The sequence below is a fragment of the Nycticebus coucang genome, chromosome 3 (assembly GCF_027406575.1).
Source record: "Nycticebus coucang isolate mNycCou1 chromosome 3, mNycCou1.pri, whole genome shotgun sequence".
Classification (NCBI taxonomy): Eukaryota; Metazoa; Chordata; class Mammalia; order Primates; family Lorisidae; genus Nycticebus; species Nycticebus coucang.
The window spans coordinates 111,261,206-111,283,587 of record NC_069782.1 but is presented as its reverse complement, the minus strand read 5'-3'; the positions used below and the strand labels follow the sequence as shown (position 1 = coordinate 111,283,587).

Here is a 22,382-nt window from a genome sequence, read left to right as displayed (position 1 = left end):
GCCTCCCAAATAGCTGGGACTACAGGTGCCTGCACAACACCCAGCTATTTTTTTGTTTTTTTTTTTTAGAAAGTCAAGGTCTCGCTCTGGCTCTACCCGCTTTGGCTTTCCAAGTGCTGGGATTACAGGCGTGAGCCACTGTGCCTGGTTTAATGTAAGCATTCCAAATTGTATATAAAATCAGCACATTGTACCCCATAAATGCATTGATGTATACATAATTAATGTATTTATAACTTAATAAAAATAAAAAGGAGGAAAAATAAAATTGACTTTTAAATAGCCACACTTGCTCAATGGCTACTATATTAGAAAGTGCAACTCTAGGGGTGGCGCCTGTTGCTCAGTGGGTGCCGGCCCCTTATACCGAGGGTGGCGGGTTCGAACTCAGTCTTGCCAGCTAAAACAGCAGTGACAACATCAATAAAAAATAGCTGGGCACTGTGGCAGGCTCCTGCAGTCCCAGCTACTTTGGAGGCTGTGGGGGCAAGAGAATCGCCTAAGCCCAAGAGTTGGAGGTTGCTGCGAGCTGAGACACCAGGGCACTCCTGAGGGAAACAAGAGAAACTCTGTCTCAAAAAAAATAAAAAAGTGCAACTCTAAAAATCTTGATAGCTGTTATGGATCTCTAAAAATGCAATTTGAAAATATTTATACCACAACATTCTTTCTTTTTTCGCGTTTTATTGAATTAGCTGTAAGTTTATACATGTTGTCAGACCCAATTGTTTTTGTTTTGCTTTTTGTTGTTTTCTTTCTTCATCCTTTTTGTTCTCTTTTGGTCATTTTCTTGACTATATGTATCAGAAAAATAAGTAATGACTCAATTTTCTTGTTGATGTTGCTATTCCATGGTATTTTAAAATTATATCAAAGCAATAGTGTATATTTAGATCAAATAATATAAACTTTAAACAAGAAATTAGAGACATAGATCTATGGAATAGAATAGAGAATCTGGAGATGAAAGTGATGAAACCAGCTGCATATCACCATCTGATTTTTGATAAACCAAACAAAAGCATCTCTATTTAGTAAATGGTGGAAGACTGAAATTGAACTCGCACCTCTCACCATTTACAAAAATTGACTCACTGCATAAGGGATTTAAATTTAAGACAGGAAATGATAAAATCTCCAAAATAAAGTGTAGGAAAACTATTGACGATATTGACCTGGGAAAAGATTTTATAATGAAGACCCCATTGACAGTTGCAGCAGCACCAAAAATAAGTAAATGGGACATGATCAGGCTAAAAAGCTTCTGCATAGCTAAGAAGCAAATAGACAATCTTCGGAATGGGAGAAAATATTTGCATCTATGAATCTGACAAAGAACTCAAACTAATCAACAAGAAAAGAGAAAACAATCCTGTTCATAAGTGGGCAAGAGACATGAACAGAACCTCCAGGAAAAAATATAGATGAATGGCCAATAACCACATGAAAAAATGCTCATCATCCCTAATCATTAGAGAAATGCAAATCAAAACCACTTTGAGGCATCACCTTACCACAGTGAGACTAGCCCACATCACAAAATCCCAAAGCTGCAGTTGCTGGCATGGATGTGGAGAGAAGGGAACACTTTTACACTGTTGGTAGGATTTCACACGAATACAGCCTCAATGGAAAGAGGTATAGAGATTCCTCAAAGAGCTACAAGTAGACCTTCCATTTGATCCTATAATCCTATTCCTAGGTATCTCCCAAAAGAAAGAAAAAATCATTTTACCATAAGGACATTTGCTAGAATGTTGATCTCAGTTCAATTTTCAGTCACCAAGATGTAGAATTAACTCAAGTGCCCATTAACCCATGGATGGATTAATAAACTCTGATATATTTATACCACTTTTCAGCCATAAAAAATATAGAGACTCTGTATCTGTTGTATTAAACTGGATGAAGTTGAAGAATATTCTTCTTAGTAAAGTATTACAAGAATTATCTAATGTACTCAATACTAATATGAAACCAGTAGATGAACAACTGTACACCCACATGACAGAAAAAAAAAAACACAATTGAAGTGTGGAGAAAGGGGAAGAGAGAAGGGAAGGTGGGAGGTGGATTGCTAAGCTTTCACCTAATGGGCACAATGTAAGGCTGTATAGCACACCCCCCATGTGAAGGACTCAACTATAACTTGGACGTCATCTAACAAATACAAACAATGTAACCTAATTGTTTGTATCCTTGTATTAATTTGAAAATTAAAGAAAAGAAATTAGATATTTTCCTAGCTACCACTTTATCCCATTTATGAGTTATGTTCCTTTGAAACAACTACTTCAAACTTTTACAGCTATTTCTCCTGATAGTTCCTTCCCTACACGTCAAATATGCACAAAATTCCTTTGAAATTTAAGTATTATTATATATGTATGGCAGATAAGGGTCCAGCTGTCGTATATTCCCCTGTTACACACAAACACATGCACACATATTTGCATAATATGGTTATATTGTAATTTTAGTCACATAAAATTTCAGTATTGATTAAGTTCATATAAATTACACTCACTACTGAGACTGGATTTGGGTGAGAAAGTTGCTGTGATCTGTACCAATTTTTCTTCTCACATGAGTACTACTGGTTTTGTTTTGCTTCCTTTCCTCTCACATTCCACTCCAGAGGAGGCGAGTTTATCGGTCTAATTGATGAGTTTGGAAGAAGAAAAACAGAGATTTGACTTTGATTCTTCTTCTTATCTCTTCCTATTAAGAATGAACTTGCTTATGGATTGCTGATTCTACAAAAACTTAGCTGTACACATTGAGGCTTGATCAATTAAATAGAAGTCAAGGGCTTTGGCAAAGTTTTAGGGTCTGGATAGTTCTAACAAGTGGACTGGCCATAGGAAGCAAAGATTAAATCCTTTGACAAGGAATTCAATGTCTCTAAGCATTAGCTTTTTTTGTTTTGTTTTGTTTTTTGTTTTTTGTTTTTTATTGTTGGGGATTCATTGAGGGTACAATAAGCCAGGTTACACTGATTGCAATTGTTAGGTAAAGTCCCTCTTGCAATCATGTCTTGCCCCCATAAAGTGTGACACACACCAAGGCCCCACCCACCTCCCTCCTTCCCTCTTTCTGTTTCACCCCCCCATAACCATAATTGTCATTAATTGTCCTCATATCAAAATTGAGTACATAGGATTCATGCTTCTCCATTCTTGTGATGCTTTACTAAGAATAATGTCTTCCACGTCCATCCAGGTTGATACGAAGGATGTAAAGTCTCCATTTTTTTTAATGGCTGAATAGTATTCCATGGTATACATATACCACAGCTTGTTAATCCATTCCTGGGTTGGTGGGCATTTAGGCTGTTTCCACATTTTGGCGATTGTAAACTGAGCTGCAATAAACAGTCTAGTACAAGTGTCCTTATGATAAAAGGATTTCTTTCCTTCTCGGTAGATGCCCAGTAATGGGATTGCAGGATCAAATGGGAGGTCTAGCTTGAGTGCTTTGAGGTTTCTCCATACTTCCTTCCAGAAAGGTTGTACTAGTTTGCAGTCCCACCAGCAGTGTAAAAGTGTTCCCTTCTCTCCACATCCATGCCAGCATCTGCAGTTTTGAGATTTTGTGATGCGGGCCATTCTCACTGGGGTTAGATAATATCTCAGGATTGTTTTGATTTGCATTTCTCTAATATATAGAGATGATGAACATTTTTTCATGTGTTTGTTAGCCATTCATCTGTCGTCTTTAGAGAAAGTTCTATTCATGTCTCTTGCCCATTGATATAAGGGATTGTTGGCTTTTTTCATGTGGATTAATTTGAGTTCTCTATAGATCCTAGTTATCAAGCTTTTGTCTGATTGAAAATATGCAAATATCCTTTCCCATTGTGTAGGTTGTCTCTTTGCTTTGGTTATTGTCTCCTTAGCTGTACAGAAGCTTTTCAGTTTAATGAAGTCCCATTTGTTTATTTTTGTTGTTGTTGCAATTGCCATGGTAGTCTTCTTCATGAAGTCTTTCCCCAGGTCAATATCTTCCAGTGTTTTTCCTATGCTTTCTTGGAGGATTTTTATTGTTTCCTGCTTTAAGTTTAAGTCCTTTATCCATCTTGAATCAATTTTTGTGAGTAGGGAAAGGTGTGGGTCCAGTTTCAGTCTTTTACATGTAGACATCCAGTTCTCCCAACACCATTTATTGAATAGGGAGTCTTTTCCCCAAGGTATGTTCTTGTTTGGTTTATCAAAGATTAGGTGGTTGTAAAATGTTAGTTTCATTTCTTGGTTTTCAATTCGATTCCAAGTGTCTTTGTCTCTGTTTTTGTGCCAGTACCATGCTGTCTTGAGCACTATGGCTTTGTAGTACAGACTAAAATCTGGTATGCTGATGCCCCCAGCTTTATTTTTGTTACAGAGAACTGCCTTAGCTATACGGGTTTTATTCCAGTTCCATACAAAACGCAGAATCATTTTCTCCAAATCTTCAAAGTACGATGTTGGTATTTTGATAGGAATGGCATTGAATAGGTAGATTGCTTTGGGAAGTATAGACATTTTAACAATGTTGATTCTTCCCATCCATGAGCATGGTATGTTCTTCCATTTGTTAATATCCTCTGCTATTTCCTTTCTGAGGATTTCATAGTTTTCTTTATAGAGGTCCTTCACCTCCTTCGTTAGGTATAGTCCTAGGTATTTCATTTTCTTTGAGACTATGGTGAAGGGAGTTGTGTCCTTAATTAGCTTCTCCTCTTGACTGTTATTGGTGTACACAAAGGCTCCTGACTTGTGGACATTGATTTTATATCCTGAAACATTACTGTATTTTTTGATGACTTCTAGGCGTCTTGTGGTTGAGTCTTTGGGGTTCTCTAAGTATAAGATCATGTCGTCAGCAAAGAGGGAGAGTTTGACCTCCTCTGCTCCCATTTGGATTCCCTTTATTTCCTTCTCTTGCCTAATTGTATTGGCTAGAACTTCCAGCACTACGTTGAATAGTAAAGGTGACAGAGGACAACCTTGTCTGGTTCCAGTTCTAAGAGGAAAAGCTTTGAGTTTTACTCCATTCAGTAAAATATTGGCTGTGGGTTTGTCATAGATAGCTTCAATCAGTTTTAGAAATGTGCCACCTATGCCTATACTCTTCAGTGTTCTAATTAGAAAAGGATGCTGGATTTTATCAAATGCTTTTTCTGCATCTATTGAGAGGATCATGTGATCTTTATTTTTGCCTCTGTTCATATGGTGGATAACGTTTATAGACTTGCGTATGTTAAACCAGCCTTGCATCCCTGGGATGAAGCCTACTTGATCATGATGAATGACTTTTTTGATGATAAGCTGTAATCTATTGGCTAGGATTTTGTTGAGAATTTTTGCATCTATGTTCATGAGTGAGATTGGTCTGAAATTCTCCTTTTTGTTTGGGTCTTTTCCTGGTTTTGGTATCAGGTTGATGTTTGCTTCATAGAATGTGTTGGGGAAGAGTCCTTCTTCCTCAATTTTTTGGAATAATTTCTGCAGTACAGGAATAAGCTCTTCCTTGAAGGTTTGATAGAATTCTGGAGTGAAGCCATCTGGACCAGGGCATTTTTTGGTTGGAAGCTTTTTTATTGTTTCTTTGATCTCAGTGCTTGAAATTGGTCTGTTCAGGAGCTCTATTTCTTCCTGGCTGAGTCTAGGGAGAGGGTGTGATTCCAAATATTGATCCATTTCTTTCACATTGTCAAATTTCTGGGCATAGAGTTTCTGGTAGTATTCAGAGATGATCTCTTGTATCTCTGTGGGATCAATTGTTATTTCCCCTTTATCATTTCTGATTGAGGTTACTAGAGATTTTACTTTTCTATTCCTCGTTAGTCTGGCCAGTGGTTTATCTATTTTATTTATTTTTTCAAAAAACCAACTCCTTGTTTCATTAATTTTCTGAATGATTCTTTTGTTTTCAATTTCATTGATCTCTGATTTGATTTTGGATATTTCTTTTCTTCTACTGAGTTTAGGCTTAGATTGTTCTTCTTTTTCCAATTCCATAAGATCTCTTGTGAGATTGTTGATGTGCTCTCTTTCTGTTTTTCGAATGTAGGCATCTAAAAGCGATGAATTTTCCTCTCAAAAGTGCTTTTGCAGTATCCCAGAGGTTTTGGTAGCTTGTGTCTTCATTGTTGTTATGCTCAAGGAAGTTAATGATTTCCTGTTTTATTTCTTCCTTCACCCATCTGTTATTCAACAGAAGATTGTTTAGTTTCCATGCTTTTGGGTGGGGTCGAGCATTTTTGTTAGAGTTGAGTTCCACCTTTAGTGCCTTATGGTCTGAGAAGATACAAGGTAAAAATTTCAATTCTTTTGATTCTGTTGATATTTGTTTTGTGTCCCAGGATATGATCAATTTTGGAGAATGTTCCATGGGGTGATGAGAAGAATGTATATTCTTTATATTTGGGATGGAGTGTTCTATATGCGTCTATCAAGCACAGTTGTTCTAGGGTCTCATTTAAGTCTCTTATATCCTTGTTTAATTTCTGTTTAGAGGATCTGTCCAGCTCTGTAAGAGGAGTGTTAAGGTCCCCTGTTATTATGGTATTATCAGATATCATATTGCTCAGACTGAGTAAGGTCTGTTTCAAGAATCTGGGAGCATTTAAATTGGGTGCATAGATATTTAGAATTGAAATGTCTTCTTGTTGTATTTTTCCCTTGACCAATATAAAGTGACCATCTTTGTCTTTTTTGACTTTAGTTGCTTTAAATCCACATGTATCTGAAAATAAGATTTCAACTCCTCTTTTCTTCTGAATTCCATTTGCCTGAAAAATTGTCTTCCAACCCTTGACTCGGAGCTTTAATTTGTCTTTTGAAGCCAGGTGTGTTTCTTGCAGACAGCAAATGGATGGCTTGTGTTTTTTAATCCAGTCAACCAATCTATGTCTCTTCAGTGGGGAATTCAAGCCATTAACATTTATTGAGATAATTGATAAGTGTGGTAGTATTCTACTCGTCTTATTTTGTGAGAGTCCATTGCTTAGTTTTATCTTTTGCATCAGTGTGGAGGTTTGGTTCTGTCCTTTTATTTCTGAGTTCTTACTTTGCTGCTGATCCATTGTGGTGGTCAGTGTGCAGAACAGGTTGAAGTATTTCCTGTAGAGCTGGTCTTGTTGTGGCGAATTTCCTCAATGTTTGTATAGCCGTAAATGATTTGATTTCTCCATCAATTTTGAAGCTTAGCTTAGCAGGGTACAGAAGTCTGGGCTGGAAATTGTTCTGTTTAAGTAGATTAAAGGTAGATGACCATTGTCTTCTTGCTTGGAAAGTTTCATTAGAGAAGTCTGCGGTCACTCTGATGGATTTGCCCCTGTAGGTCAACTGGCGCTTACTCCTGGCAGCTTGCAGAATCTTTTCTTTTGTCTTGACTTTGGACAGGTTCATCACAATGTGTCTTGGACAAGCTCCGTTAGAGTTGAGGCGACCTGGGGTCCGATAGCCCTCTGAAAGCAGTGTGTCAGAATCTTTGGTGATGTTTGGGAAATTTTCTTTTATAATATTCTCTAGTATGGCTTCCATTCCTCTGGGGCATTCTTCTTCCCCTTCTGGAATTCCTATAACTCGTATGTTGGAATGCTTCATAAAGTCCCATAATTCTGACAGTGAACATTCTGCTTTCTCTCTCTTCTTTTCTGCCTCTTTTACTATCTGAGTTATCTCAAAAACTGTCTTCTACCTCTGAAATTCTTTCTTCTGCATGGTCTAACCTGTTGCTGATACTTTCCATTGCATCTTTAAGTTCCCTGATTGACTGTTTCATTTCCTTCTGCTCTGCTATATCCTTTTTATATTCTTCATATCATTCATCTCTGATTTGATTCTGTTTTTGGATTTCCTTTTGGTTATTTTCCACTTTATTAGCAGTTTCCTTCATTGTTTCCATCATTTCTTTCATTGTTTTCAACATGTGTATTCTAAATTCCCTTTCTGTCATTCCTAACATTTCTGTATAGGTGGAATCCTCTGCAGTAGCTACCTCATGGTCCCTTGGCGGGGTTGTTCTGGACTGGTTCTTCATGTTGCCTGGAGTTTTCTGCTGATTCTTCCTCATGAGTGATTTCTTTTATCTGTTTCCTTGCCCTAATTTTCCTTTCACTTCCTCTTGCTCTTTAAGTTCTCGTGCCTGTGGACGGTTTTCCACTGTTTTAGTCCTCCTCTTGGGGTCCAGAAGTCTCTCGCTGACTCCCTGTATCCTCTCAGGGGTGATGATAGGCAGATCCCACCAGCCAGAGATGCCTGGAGTCCTATATCCCCAGACTCACGGTGCCCAGATGCAAGGAAGTTGTTACTCGGCTGCCTTCTTGCTCCGCCCTCCTCCAGCTTTTTTTTTTTAAATGTAAATAACTGAAAATAATTTTATTTCATAAAATTTATAGACTTATTTGGACAACCAGAAGGTTAGGAATATACATAAATTAGCAGAACATGTGGCGTATATTTAGTTAGTATTAAACAATACTAATGTTATCAACTACATATCAATTGTACCATAAGAACAGTTCAGTTTCCTTCACATTGTACTCTTATGTTACCCACGATGCCATGGTAATTTGGGACAGAAATATGGGTATAATGATCCATTACAATAGCGGGGAAGATTGATAGTAAAATATATATATATAAGGTTAGTCCAAGAGTTCTGACCCTAAATCGGAGTTGTAGTCACTGCTCTTTATCCATGTTATATAGTCTTTTATAATTTTTTAAAGTCTGTGCTGTTCTGAATTGATTTGTTCTGAACTGACTTCCTTCCAAATTTACATGTTGTAGTTTTTACTCCCAGTATGACTCCATTTGATGATATGGCATTTAAGGAGGTAGTTAATGTTAAATGAGGTCATAATGGTGGAACCCTAATACAATAAATAAGTCTAGTGTCCTTTAAGAAAAGAGACACCAGTAAGGCACACACAGAGGAAACAGATTACGTGAAGACATAGCAAGACGGCTGCAGTCTGCAAGCCAAGGAGCAAGATCGCACCAGAAACAAATCATGACATATTGATATGGACTTCCTGGCTCCAAGCCGGTGAGAAAATACATTTCTGCTGTTTAAGCCACCCAAGTCTGTGGCATTTATTATGGTAGACTAGGCTGACCAAAGTACACATTTTGTCAATTGAAACAACAGAATTCCACAACTTTAAATCACTCAGAATTATACATTTAATCACAGCCTAAGGATCATATTCCTGTATTTAATAATTGATCAGATAATTTTTACTCTTTCTACAACCATTTTAATATCATGCTTTGTTTTTTGAGAACAAAATTTCATTTCTTATTATAAATCAATGGAATGCTTTACCTTATTGCCCCAACCATAAAAATGAATCATGAAACAACACTGAAATTAACATATGGTAGGCAAAGAAAAGTTTTTGTTTTATGACTAAGAGCCATAAATTTCATTCACAATTTCACTACACCTAATCACTGCCTTTTTTATTGAATAATAAATACATACTCATACATATATGTTCAGTTATACAATGGGGAGAAGGAAAGGCAATTGGATGTATGTTTTTGCATGTGGTACAATGACTTAAACAGAAAAAAAAAGGAAGTAGAACATTTTTATTTTGGGGGGGGACAGAGTCTTATTATGTCACCCTTGGTAGAGTGCCAAGGCGTCACAGGTCACAGTAACCTCAAACTCTTGGGCTTAAGCAATTCTCTTGCCTCAGCCTCCCAGGTAGCTGGGACCATAGGTGCCCACCACATGCCTGGCTATTTTATTTATTTATTTATTGAGACTGAGTCTCATTCTGTCATCCTGCGTAGAGTGCCATAGTATCATAGCTAACAGCAATCTTAAACTCCTGGGTTTAGGAGATTCTCTTGCCTCCGCCTCCCAAGTAGCTGGGACTAGAGGCTCCCACCACAAGGCCCTAATAGTTTTTCTATTTTTAATAGAGGAGGGGTCTCACTTTTGCTGAGGCTGGTCTGAAATTCCTGAGCTCAAGCAATTCACCTGCCTTGCCTCCCAGAGTGGTAGGATTATAGCTTAGATGTGAGCCAATGTGCCCGGCCATTATTTTAATTTTAGATTTAAAACATATAATGGAACATTTAATACTTAGGAAACTATACTATGTTTTTCATGAAAAAATATATTTAGATATAAAAATGAATATAATTTTAAAATGAATAAAACTGTGGAATAAAGAATGTACATGGGTATATCTCTTTCTGAAAAACTTTTAAGTGGAAGTTCAGTGTGTAATTAACCAGGTTTCACTAATGAAATTTTATACCTACCATGTACCTATCTTAAATTTGTGGGTGAAGGGCAGATCACATTTTAATGGTTTCACGCGAGCCGGTTGCGATACACTGCCATGGTGGAAATGCGCCCGGCAGTAGCCAGGCAGATCACATTTTAATCTTTCATGCATTTGGAGGTTTTTAAATTAATGGAAACAATTAAAATAGAAGCAGAGTGAAGAAAAAACAAGGGTTATCTGCTTCTGGGCCAAAATTCCAGAAGGAAAAGAAACGGAGAACAGGGTTTCTAGGGATTTGATTATCTTTGTGCTTTATTAAATTAAATACGTTTTGGCCTTAATATTCATAACGAGGACATGAATCCAATTTACAGATAGAGAACTGAATTTATAACCAAAAGACTGGTAGTCTTGGATTCTCCTGCATTCAGCTGCATAGTTTTGGATGAACTGCTTTACTTCTACAAGCTGACATGCCTTCAAGTTTAAAATGAAGGAAACAGGCTCAATGTCTTTTAATTAAGCTTACTTTCTGTTAGCTGATAATGTTACTACTACTCACTTTTTTCTTCTTTTATGATAGTATTTCCTCTTTAAAAATTCAGAATGGAATCTGATGAGTGCAATGAGAAACACATTCTGAAATTCTAACAGAGTTGCTGTAGAATCGAACCAGACCATGCAAAATTACTAAAAGTTTGTCCTCTAGCAATGCAAATACATTTTTCATGTCTCTAATTTTTATCTTTATCAAAAATTAATTTTAATATTTGTTCTTAAAAGAAATTATTCCCATTATTTCAACCCAACACTTAACATTGTAGTCATTCCATTTGTAAAGAAGTCATCAGTGTAAGAGAACATAGATAATGAATTAACTATATTGTGGACTACTTAAGTAAATTTTGGACATTTAAAAAAATATATATATACTGATAAAGAATATCCATCCTATTGCCTCCTACCAGTACTAAGAGTTCCTGTACTAGTGTTTTTCAGAGAAATGGAACACTGTATCCACACACATACATATAGAGAGATTGATTGATTATAAGGAATGGCTCATGTGATTATGGAGCCTGGGAATATGAGCTGTGAGCTGAGTCAGCTGGCTTGATGCCTAGGAAAGTTGACAGGGCAATTCCATTCTTACCGCCAATAGATAGAGCCCAGGAGAATGGATGAGCCTGAAAGCGGTCTGAGAGGCAGGTCACTGTGTTCTAGTCAAGCCTTCAACTGATTGAATTAGGCCCATGCAAATTTGGGGGAGCATTCTGTTTACTCAAAGATAAGCAATTTAAATGTTAATTTCATCTAAAACACCCTCCAAGTTGATGCCTAAAATTAACCATCATAGGTTCTTTATACAAATAATTGCATGAAGTGATTTCAGTGTCAAAATATAAGTGATAAAGCTAACTCTTAAAAGATGAGTAAATATTTAATAGACAGACAAAATCTGTGTATGTACATCAGGCAAGAGAGTGCCTAGACTGAAAGGCAGTAATTTCTAGGCAGATAGATAAACATGGATACTTACAGCTTCTAGGGTTGTGTTAAAAGCTACTTGTTGATGGCAACAGTTTCAACCATGAATTAACTTCCATTCTGTTGCCTTGTGGGGCTGGGCTCTTATTCTAGAATTGTCCATATCTTTCCTCTTGTCACCAGACTTGAGTGTCTGTATGCAAAAGTGACTCTTCATGTGAGTAAGAATCACTTGCCCTGTCTTTCATGATTAATTCATGATTAATCATGAAATTAATCTTCCCAGATCTGCCACACGAGAGTTTCAAATCCTAAAATTATACTCAATAATATATAAAATGCTGTCGTGCTCATAATGTCACCATGTTACATTTAGTTACAGTTGGAGATGAGGCCCTTGAAAGGATATAATCATTTTAGTAAATTTTTCTTTGCTTCTTTAGATATAGTTTCCTTTGAAATCAAACACTTGTGGAAATATATTACTTGAATGGCATGAGAATGAGGCACTTTTGTTGAATGGTTCTTTTCATTTTTGTATTTCTCTCATTTTCACAAGTTATACTTTAATCTTTCCTCAGGGGGGAAAAACTCTTATATAGTTAATGAGACAGGCTTTGAAGCTTCAAAGCACTTATCCATGTTTTCAGTGATTTTATGAAAAGTCAAATAGGTTTCCTTGATGGAGGATACACGTTATAAGAAACAAAAAAATAGATAAGTAATTAAATGGTGGGTGGGGGGAGAAAGAGAGAGAGAGAGGAAATTCTACATCCCAGGAAGCCCTACAGAGATATCACTTTGCCATGACATAGAAGAAATTATAAAGTGTTATAGGTATTTCACAAGATAGAATTAGGCCACTAAATATGGAAAATCTTATTGATGTGGTCCTTGTCTCTTCAGCTTAGGTAATTTGGTTCAGAAAATCCCATATGAGAGCCTGCAGACTGGATGGAAAGCTTCCTAGAGTTGAGATTTCTCAACCATGTACTAAACATTACTAAACCATGTATTAAACATTACTGTTTTCTCCTGTCTTCCCTTTGGTCCCTCCCACTTTATAGTCTTATGTGAGGCTTCAAAGTAAACATGGCTTTAGGTCTTGACAAATGTGGAGGACTCTCCCAGCATGCCCTCTCCCACACAGACACGCACATAGAAGGTGAAGTCCTTCAAATATGATGTTTTCTTTGCTTGGAGCACTCACTATTCTCATCATTTCTCACTTGACTGATAATTTTTCTAATCCTTCCAGTCTCAACAGACCTTCAAATGGGCCTTCGGGTGGTATTTTTTATAGCATTTATATGATGCTTAATTTTTTGTGCCAACTTGAATGGGCCATATGGCATGCAAATATTTTATTAAAAAATAAAATTTTAAAATTTTATTTAAAATTTTATTAAAAATTATCTCTGTGTGGCTGTTGTTTTCTGTGTTGCTGTGAGAATGTGTATAGATGAGATTAACATTTGAATTAGTAGACTGAATAAAGCAGATTGTTTTCCCAGTGTGAATGGGCCTCACTCATACAACCTGTCACAGGCCTGAATAGGCCAAAAGGTGGAGTAAGGGAGAATTGACTTTTGCTGCCTGATTGCTATTGAGCTGAGTCATTGTCTTCACCTGCACAGGGATGGGCACTATACCACTGGCTCACTCTCCAGAGACAAATTACAGGACTTCTCAGCCTCCATAACTGTGTGAACCAATTCTTTATAATCTCTCTCTATGCATACATATACAAACGCTCATTTACTGTGTGTTAGACATATATAAAATCTCTATATTATATATAATTGTTTACTGGTTCTTGTACTCTGGAAAACTTTGAGTAATGAGTATATATAACTTTGAGTATATATTTATTTGTTTGCTTACATTTCTTTTGTCTGTCTCCCTCTAGAATGTGAAATAAATCCTGCTAAGGCAAATATGTTGTCTTTTTTGCTCACCACTGTATACTAAACTACTTGGAACAGTACACTACTTGGAACATAAAAGGTAACAAATAAATTTGTGATAATTAAATAAATAGATAAATGAATTAAATGAAAAAAGTTGAAATATAGTTTTGTCAATATTGAACTAATTAATTATTCTTTGAACTTCTGTTTCATCATCTGTAAAAAGAGGAAATTGTAATTTTTTAAAAATATATTAAGAAGCTTACGTAAGGATAAACTTATAAATGCATGAAAAAGTAATTTTAAACCTTGAACCCCATAGTGATTCTGGAGATTTTTCAAGTATAGTTATATCTACTAGGTTATTAAATCCAAGGTGTAAGCAATACAGACTTGTATAAAAATCACTTTCCTATTAATTTTTTGTCTGTTCAGTGGTTTCTTCTAATCGATTTAACAGAATTTCACTTTCTTCCCACACTTTTCCCCTCCAGTTTTACTTTCATTTAAAGTACAGGGTGTTGCCAGAAGTTCATTTGCTTCTTGGGGAAAACTGTGGAACGGGAAAAGTCAGAACCTGCTCCACATTCCCTATCTTTAATAAATAACAAGCAGAATCTCATCCTCCATGTTATGACTCTAATCCTTCTGTTAAATCATAGATGAAAGCCATCAATGAGGAGAGTTAATCATATTCCTTAAAAGTAAAATAGAATGGTTATAACAATTTGATTGGCATAATTCTTTGTTTACTTATTTAATAATAGAAGGTTGAAGACTAGATATTATTATGAATTATTGATTACATGTGTTAGAATTCTGAAACATAATAGGTGTTACTTTTCTGTAATATTCTTTTGAATTCTATCAATTGAATTATTACCAGTTTTTAAAGAGACTCACAGCATTATTTCATAAATGTGGGTTTCAGCTACAGAAATTAGGGCATTTCAGTAAAACTTCATCTGCCTGAATTGCAGCTATGTAGTTCTTCTCTCAGCTGTGCTCTATCAGTTTGTCATTCACCTTATTTTTTGCTATCAACATTTACCCTGCCCAAATTAATAAACACAAAGAAAAAACAAGCACTACCTTTGTTTTATGTTTCTGGAGCAATTGTGAGGACGACTAAGATTATCTTTATAGATAGTATTCAATAAAATTCACATATCATTGGAGTGGAACAAAAGAAGAAAAGCGTAAGACTGTATATGAAGCCCTATATGTGTGTATATGTGTGTGTGTGCGCGTGTGTGTGTGTACAGAGTATCCAAAAAGTTCGTGAGTAATTGAAAATAGTTTAACATAGTAGATTGAACATGACCTTTATGTACATCCTGTATATTCTCTCTCTCTCTCTCTTTTTATATAATATATATATAAATTTGTTGTAAAGTTAATCTGATTATATGTATATATATGATATCTATCTATCCATCTATCTACGTGTTGACCAGTTTGTTACAGTCCCTTGGGTGGTCAACTTACAGAAGTTTTACTGTAATCACAATTTTTAAAACCTTTCATCAGGATAAATTTCAAACTTATAAAAAAAGTTGTTTCATCTACCCTTTAATAATTAATTACCAACTCAGGGCAAATCTCATTTCATTTGTACTTCTGTATTGGATTACTTTAGAATAAATCTGAGCCATTATATCATTTACTTTATAATAATATAAGTAAGTATCTCTATTGTTTTAAATAGACATAGCAATGATATCCTTATAATATCTAAAGAAATATTATTTAATTTTAGGTAACTTGTCACTAGAGGTCTCAGAATTTGTATATCACATGTAGCCTTGCATAAATGCTGAACATGTTACACTTTCACCTGTATTTCTGGAGAAAAAAAGAAATTAGATTCAGAGATTCAGGTCCATTTTCTTAGCAAGATTATTTCTTAGATGTTATGCATTTTTATCAGAAAATACATAACATCTAGTTGTCTTTATATGGTGTTAATTGTCATTAGTATTCTTTTCTAGAAGCTATTATATTGGTGGGAGTTGGATAAAAGTGATATTCCGTTTGTATATTTCATCATTAGAAGTAAGTCATGGAAGAAACCCAAGTGCCCATCGATCCACGAATGGATTAACAAATTGTGGTATATGTACACGATGGAATACTATGCAGCCTTGAAGAAAGATGGAGACTTTACCTCTTTCATGTTTACCTGGATGGAGCTGGAACATATTCTTCTCAGTAAAGTGTCTCAAGAATGGAAGAAAAAATATCCAATGTATTCACCCCTACTATGAAACTAACTTAGGACCTTCACATGAAAGCTATAACCAAGTTACAACCTAAGAACGGGGGAAGGGGGAAAGCGTGGGGAGGGAGGAGGGAGATAGGTAGAGGGAGGGAGATTGAAAGGATCACACCTGTGGTGCATCTTACAGGGGTACATGTGAGCCTTGGCAAATGTGGAATGTAAATGTCTTGGCAAAGTAACTAGGAAAATGCCAGGAGGGCTATGTCAACTAATGAGATGAAAATGTGTCGAATATTCTATGAAACAAGTATATGGTGCCCCATGATCATATTGATGTACACAGCTATGATTTAATAAAAAAAATGATAAAATTAAGCTGCAATGGAAAAAAAAAACATGTGATAGTGATTAGTTGGATTCGTGTATCAATACTAAATTGCCTACTTAGAAAACAAACAAACTGGCTTTTAAGACAAATTAAAACAGCATTGACTATTCACTCGTTTCCCAGTAACTTTGGGCCATAAAACACAACATTAATTATAGATACTAACTGTATTAAAAGTTTTAGATCTCAATTATCAGCATAAAAAAACTCTTGTAAGTCAATAGTATTTTATATATTTGAAAGTCCACAATTTACACACATGCTTTCATTTTAGCCTCCTAAATTTAGAAAATATGTTAAAATTATACATTGTAAGGGAACAAGTTACTAGTTTATGTTTCCCTATCCTGATTTTGTTATGATTTGATTAAAGTCAAATAATTTGATATTAATATGATTACTAATGCAGTAAAACTTTTTTTGTTGGCAAGTGTTACCTGGAATTAAAAATTATTTAAAAACGAAAAAAAAAAAAAGAAGTAACTGGTGTAGTTTTATAAAAAAAAAACCTTTTTCTATTAATTATTCATTTAAACTGAGTTACAGTTTTTATAGTAAAGAGAGATAAGTTCTATGATTCTTTCCCTCTCTACTCAGTTTTTAATTTGGTTACCCATCATTCTCTAATAGTGACCAATGAACTTTTTTGTGTTGGTTTTGACTTCGTTTTTGATATAATTATGTACTTATAGATACAATTATTATTCTTATTATCTCAACTATATCCAGGGACAGGCTCTTCAAATTGGTTCAAGGATACATGATCCAACAGTATCATATCATTTCTGCTATCTAGTTTTACAAGAGCATCTTGTACATTTTCTGACTCATCCCACAATCAGGCACTTCTCCAAGGATACTTGACTGATTCCTTTTGGTAGAAAATTGTATCCAGATAACACAATCTAAGTGGTTAGTGAACACTTTGGAAATTCATTGCTCACTATTTCTAGATCTTTTTCAGTGACTGTATTGCTACTGTAACAAATTAACACAAACATTGTTGCTTTAAAAAGCACAAATTGTAGTCTTCTAAAGTTCTGTAAGTCAGAAGTCTTAAATGGTTGGACAGGGCTGTGTTCCTTCTGGAAGCTGTAGGGGAGCATCTTATGTTCTCTGTCTTCTCCAGACTGCGTACTTCCTTGGCTCATGATCCCACCCTTCATGTTGAAAGCTAGCAGTGCATCCATCCAACCTCTTTGCCTCCATCCTTCTGCTTCTGTCATCACGTATCTTTTTGCCTCTAACTCTGCTGACTCCATCTTACAGAGACTCTTTTGATTATTTGGAGCCTGTCTGGATAATGAAAAATAATCTCCCATGTCGAGATCTTTAACTTAATTATACCTTCAAAAGAACTTTTATTATATAAGTTAATATTCATGTTCTGGCAATTAGGGACTTGACATCTTTGGGGAGCATTTTTTGGCCTAGCATAAACGTATCTAGACTTTCTCTCTCTCTCTCTCTCTTTTTTTTTTTTTAAATGGGAAAACATGTCATGAGTTCACAGTGATAGTCACAATTTAAATTTAGGACTCCAAAGTTTTAACCTAATCTCCTCATCTTCATGACTATGTTACTTTGCTCTCTTGACTAAAATCCCAGATTCCAAAATGAGCAACATTACTGATTTGCTTTATAGAATTTATAACAATGTCAGTTTATCATCACTGACAAAGTCACCAAAACAGTGTCTTTATCCTGTTCCTTATGCCTTTTAAGAATCTGAAAAAACAGGGTTCCAGACTTTAGGAACAAAATAAAGTAGAACATGAACAACAATTCTGAAAACAAATTTAGAAGAAAATTGAAGTAAAGCAATGATTTAAGAAAATGTCTCCATGAAACATATTTCTATGCTTTTCATATTTTTAAGTTATTTCCTTGAATATTTTACAACTAACTCAGTGGAAGCTTATTTTTGTACTTTGTTATTTCTAAAATGAAGAAATTAAAATAACCTAGATATAGATAGAGATTTTAAGAAAATTATAGTAAGATATAAAATATCCATATTATGAATTTGATAAGATATATTCAGTTAAATTTAAAAATATATAATTAGTGTTAATAAAATACTAAATCTCAATAGAGATTTTAAATCTTTATTAGCATACAAAATTCAGCTTTTTGTTTATTAATTTTTTAATACCTAACTTATTGTTAATTATAGTCACTTTTCTGTGCCATCAGGTATTGTTCATTCTGTGTAACTATCTAACTATGTTTTTGGACCCATTAATCATCCTCTCTTTATTCCCTCTCCGTGCTGCCCTCTGCCATCCCTGGTAACTGTTCCTCTACTGTCTGTCTCCATGAGATCAATTATTTTTAATATTTAGCACCCATATATGAATTAAAATATGAGAGATTTGTCTTTCTCTGCCTGGCTTATTTCACTTAACATATGGTACTTCTCTATATGGTTTTTTGAAGCACCTGCATACTGTTCTTCAGAGTGAACTAGGTTACATTCCCACCAACAGTGTATGAGGGTTCTCTTTCCCCCACGTCCTATTTTAATTGAGGTGAGATGATATCACATTATAGTTTTGAGTTACTTTTCTCTGATGACGAATAGTGTTGAACATTTTTTCATGTATCTATTGACCATTTGCATGTCTTTTTATAGAAATGTCTATTTCAATCATTTGATCATTTTTTAATCAGATTTGATTTTTTCTATCAAGATGTTGGAACTCCTCATATATTTTAGTTATTAATCCCTTCTCAGATGGGGAGTTTGCAAATATTTGCTCCTATTCTCCAGGCTGTCTCTTTATTGTGTTGGTTGTTTCCTTTGCTAGGCAGAAGTTTGTAGCTTGGTGTGATCCTGTTTGCCCAATTTTGCCTTTGTTACCTGTTCTTTAGGATTATTACTGAAGAAGTTCTTGCCCAGACCAACGTCCCGAAGCATTTCCCCAATGTTTTCTTCTAGCTTCATATATTCTTCTTATATTTATGTCTTTAATCCATTTTGATTTGATTTTGTATATGGTGAGAGATAAGGGTCTAGTTTCATTCTCCTGCATATGGATATACCCTTTCTCCAGCACCATTTATTGAAGACACTATCCTTTCCCCGCTGTCTATTCTTGGCACTTGTGTTGAAGACAAGTTTGAGATGGATGTATGGATTTACTTCTTGGTTCTCTACTCTCTTCCATTGGCCTGTGTGTCTGTTTCATGCCAGTACCATATTGTTTTTGTTACTGTGACTTTGGTTCTGTACTATAATTTAAAGTCAGGTGATGTGATTTCTCTAGTTTTGTTCTTATTGCTCAGGAAGGCTTTGGCTATTCTGCATCTTTGGTGGTTCCATATACATTTTAGGATTATTTTTTCTTTATTCTGAGGAAAATGTAACTGGTATTTCGAGGTGGATTGTATTGAAGTTGTAGATTGCTTTGGGAAGTATGGACATTGTAACAATACTCATTTTTCATCAACTGTTGTTTTAGTGCCTGGCATAGCAGGGGTTCTGTAGAACCATGGTCCATGTTAGCTCTGACTGGTTCATGTCCTTGTTGAACATGATATTAATTATTTAAACATTATTCAGGACAGAAAAATGGCCTGAAAAACTGTGAGATTGCCTCAAAGAACAATGAGAAAGATATTTATTTTGCTAACTGTATTACACTAAATCAAGCTTATTTAAAAATGGTTTAGGGGCCATGCCTGGTGGCTCATGCCTGTAAACCTAGCACTTGGGAAGCTGAGGAAGGTGGATTGCCTCAGCTCTCGGGTTCAAGACCAGTCTGAGCCAAAACAAGACCTCATCTCGAAAAATAGGCCAGTGTTGCAGTGGGCACCTATAATCCCAACTACTTGGGAGGCTGAGGCAAGAGAAGCGTTTCAGCCCAAGAGTTTGAGGTTGCTGTGAGCTATCATGCTACAGCACTCTACTGAGGGTGACAAAGTGATACTGTGTCTCAAAAAAAAAAAAAAATGGTTTAGGTAGAGAAAAATAAACATTATTGATTCTACTTTTAAGCATTAGATAGTATGTTTCTTAGAACACTTCTCTGAGGCAAGTGTCATCAGACTCAGTTTATAGATAAGGAAATTGAGGCTTAGAAAGTAAATTGTTCCACATAGCAAAACTAGTAAACAGTAGAGCTTGATTCTCTAACACTAGTGTGCCTCCAAAGCCCATTTGTTAGCTTTGTGTCTGTTACCTCTGATTTAATTAGCTGCCTGTATCTTCACTTTCACATCAATCCTCACTTCTGGTAAATAGTGAAGTAGTGCTTTTATTTAATTTCCATTTAAAATGGGGGTTCTTATGATTAGGTTACATAGTTTCCTTTTGTAAGGTTAAAGTCCCAGTGGTAGTTGTTTCCTTCACCCAGAAAGTGTACAATGTACTAGCATTACTTTACCCTAATGGGGAAAGGGTTTTGTTTTTTTCTTTCTTTTTAGTTTTTTTTCCTGAGAATTCCTTTTAAGTGGGCATGTATTGAAAAGAAGACTGGAAAAATCTGATGCAAAGAGCAGAAAGTAAAATATTCTCTATTTTTTTTAATTAAATCATAATTGTGTACAATAATGCATTTATGGGATACAATGTGCTTATTTTACATACAATTTGAAATACTTACAACAAACTGGTTAACATAGCTTCACTGCACTTTGTTAATTATTGTGTTAGGACATTTATACTCTACACTTAGTAGATTTGACATATACCCTTGTAAAATGCACCTGTTTTTTCAAGGAAATCTCTGTACTGGTGGTTTTATTTTATCTTCATAATTACCTGTTTTTTTGCATACAATGAAAAAGTTAAAAACATTTTTAACAACTACATTGCGAGGTTTAGTTAGTGACTCTGAATATAAAGTATGTGTCATAGAGTAAACATGAAATGTATGCTCATTGTTATAGTTATATCTGTTAATTCTTGATTCTGCTGAGAAAATGTGTTTCACATGCCCATTTTCAAATATTTCTCATTTCCCAGAACGTTAAAATATTTTTCTCCATATGTTACCATCTGCTAAAAATAATTTCATTAAAATTTTCTTTCTTTTTGTTGATTCACAAAGTAAATATATTTTTTAAAAGCAAATGAATAAGCAAATAAGCAATTACTGGATACAATGAATATGTCAAAGATTTTGCTTGCTCATAACAGATACAAAATCCTATCATGTGAAGGTCAAAAAGCATATTTGGAAGGTACAAATACCAAGAATAAGACTAGGGCAGTTGAAAATTAAAGCCACATGCAGCGCCCAATATGACATTTTAGATGTTAAATGGAATACAATTCATTTCAGACTGGATGGCCATTGTCAATCCAGATCACTGTTTGATCTGCAATTTATATTGAGATGAAGGAGAAATAATTTGTCAGTCTCAGCTTCTTGGCTTTTAATACAATGTTTCACAGATGTCTGACCTTTGGTTTTAATGTGATAATGTGGCTTCCGCTGAACAAAGACCTAAAAGCTGATTGTCAGAACAGAAGTTGTTTTTCAAAGGAGAATTATCTCAAATTGTGTACAAAAAATATACCATGTCTACTTTTAAATGTCTAGACACATCAAATGTACTTGTTCTCATGGTATTTCAAGATTGGTGGATAAATATAAAAGGTTATATTAAAGCAGTAATTATTATTACTTTTTTAAAGTTAGTCACTTGAAAAATTGTTTAATCCTCCTTGGGAGCTATATTGATTCTTCATGACAGTTGTCACTTTTTCTTGCATTTTTATTGAAACATCATTCTTGTCACATGAGCTCATGGCTCCTTTTTGTTGTTGTTAATGCTATTTCTATTTAGCATATTTTATCTGCATATTAAATTGTTACTAGTTATTGTTTTCACATCGTTCTCAGCATACTCTAATTCTCTTAAATTTCAGAATAGTACTGGGGTACAAATATTTTGGTTACAATTCAAGTATATCCAAACACCTGAATTTTTTTTTTTTTTCCTCTACCAGACATGGGAAGAATAAGAGTTGTCTTGGGCCACATTTTAAATACACAAACACTAAAGAAAGCTTATTAGCAAAAAAAGGGCCCATGTTTACTTTTCATGATATCTGACACCACAGCTAAGCAAAAAAAGTCCTCACAAAATCAGCATGTAGCCCACAGGTCTCACGTTGGACACTCCTGGTAC

General features: G+C 35.1%; 1 long non-coding RNA gene across 1 annotated transcript in view; it reads left to right on the top strand.

Moving 5' to 3' along the window:
• Positions 1–15,943, top strand: part of LOC128582008 (uncharacterized) — a 33,809-nt gene extending 17,866 nt beyond the window's left edge. Inside the window, exons 3-4 of the long non-coding RNA XR_008378965.1 lie at positions 13,632–13,729; positions 15,686–15,943. This is a non-coding gene — a long non-coding RNA (uncharacterized LOC128582008). The remainder of the gene's footprint in view (positions 1–13,631; positions 13,730–15,685) is intronic.
• The last annotated feature ends 6,439 nt before the right edge of the window (positions 15,944–22,382 follow it).